Source organism: Pristiophorus japonicus, chromosome 9, assembly GCF_044704955.1.
Source record: "Pristiophorus japonicus isolate sPriJap1 chromosome 9, sPriJap1.hap1, whole genome shotgun sequence".
Lineage (NCBI taxonomy): Eukaryota > Metazoa > Chordata > Chondrichthyes > Pristiophoridae > Pristiophorus > Pristiophorus japonicus.
This window is the reverse complement of record NC_091985.1, coordinates 11,155,461-11,157,683: the sequence shown is the minus strand read 5'-3', so window position 1 is coordinate 11,157,683 and position 2,223 is coordinate 11,155,461.

Here is a 2,223-nt window from a genome sequence, read left to right as displayed (position 1 = left end):
CCTGGGTATCGTGGTTCATCAGTCATTGAAGGTTGGCATGCAGGTACAGCAGGTGGTGAAAAAGGCAAATGGTATGTTGGCCTTCATAGCAAGAGGATTTGAGTATCGGAGCAGGGAAGTCTTACTGCAGTTGTACAGGGCCTTGGTGAGGCCCCACCTGGAATATTGAGTTCAGTTTTGGTCTCCTAATCTGAGGAAGGACGTTCTTGCTATTGAGGGAGTGCAGTGAAGGTTCACCAGACTAATTCCCGGGATGGCAGGACTGACACATGAGGAGAGACTGGATCGGCTGGGCCTATATTCACTAGAGTTTAGAAGGACGAGAGGGGATCTCATAGAAACATATAGAATTCTGATGGGACTGGACAGGTTAGATGCAGGAAGAATGTTCCCGATGTTGGGGAAGTCCAGAACCAGGGGACACAGTCTAAGGATAAAGGGTAACCCATTTAGGACTGAGATGAGGAGGAACATCTTCACTCAGAGAGTTGTTAACCTGTGGAATTCCCTACCGCAGAGAGTTGTTGATGCCAGTTCATTGGATATATTCAAGAGGGAGTTAGATATGGCCCTTGAGGCTAAAGGGATCAAGGGGTATAGAGAGAAAGCAGGAACGGGGTACTGAAGGAATGATCAGCCATGATCTTATTGAATGGTGGTTCAGGCGCGAAGGGCCGAATGGCCTACTCCTGCACCTATTTCCTATGTTTCTATGTTTCTATGTTTCTCCCGATGACCATAAGCTTACACTTATGTGTCCCAGCCACAGTTGTACAGTCAACCTATCCTTGGTGTCCTTTACATCTGCTAGTTGCATTTCTTCTGCTGCTGCTAATGTCTTTCGTGGTACGTAGTGCCAAAACAGTGCTGTCTCGTCAGCATTGTACATTTGCTCAGGTGAAAGGTTTTCATCAGCAATTAGTTTGATGAACTCATCAATATAATTTTCAGCTGCCTCATGATCTGCTGAGGCTTTCTCACCGCATACTTTCAGTTGCCTGATGCCATGACACCTTTTAAATTTGGCTAGCCAACCAGAAGAGTACTCTCATGGAGTTTCAATCCCCAGTTGTGCATGGAATATTTTAGCTTGTTGCACCACCATTGGGCCAGACAAAGGAACCTTTTCACTTCACCTCTTTCGCCACTACTCCATCACTGTTCGATCCACATCATCACATTTCGGCTTTTGCATACTTTTTCTTTTACTCATTTCCTTATGAACATCACTTTCCGCATAAAACTTCTTAAGCTGTTCTTTCGGTTTTCTGATATCATAGATGGTGGAGAGTCCAACACCATATTCCTCACTCAATCTTCTCACTGAAGCACTTCGACCTAATCTCTGGAGTAACTCCACTTTCTTGGCAATTGAAAGTGAACTATGCTTCCTCTTTCCTTTATCTGAACCCATTGGGGCATGTGTTAATCTTTTTGACACGTTTGCAATGACACAATCTTTACCTGTGCAGATCTTTAAATCGGGAAAAACACCACAGCGATGGAGTCAGGTTGGGTGGGGTCTGATCATGGGATGTAGGTGAGTCAGCTGGGGTAGCCCTATAATGTTTAATTCCACTAATTTTTTTAAAAATGCTGAATTTAAAAGTGCGTGTACAGTCCAGGTGCAGGTAATATTTTTTTATTACAGGTACAGGTGTGCAAACTTAAAATCGCAATCTAGTCGGGTCAGCTTTGGTGAGGTCGGGTCAGTTCGGATGAGGTCGGGTCAGCTCTGCTCGGAGTCATGGGGCGTGGCGATCCGATCGTGCTTTGGGGATCTGCAGTGTGCTGTCTCGAGTTTGATTCTGGCCGGGGACTTGTACACGGGAGGGGACTTGCATGGGGTTCTGGCCAAAAGGACTTCAATGCTGTGCAGAGTTGATTCTGGCCGAAGGGACTTTTGTGCTGTGCAGAGTTTGATTCTGGCCGAAGCGACTTGTGTGCTGTGCAGAGTTGATTCTGGCAGATTGGACTTGTGTGCTGTGCAGAGTTGCTGCAGACTCAGGAGCAGCAATGCAGTGACTGTGAAGACCTGGCCTGGAACAGGTAGGATTGGCGTTTTTATTCTTGCAATTTTTGTCATTGCATTTCATTTTTTGACTTTTCACTGGGCCTGGCTGGCGGCGGTAACGGTTTGGCAGGGTGTCTGGATTCCGGAGCATTTTGCAGATTCTGGCCATGACGACCCTGCCATGGATCATTCCGGAACATTTCGTATTC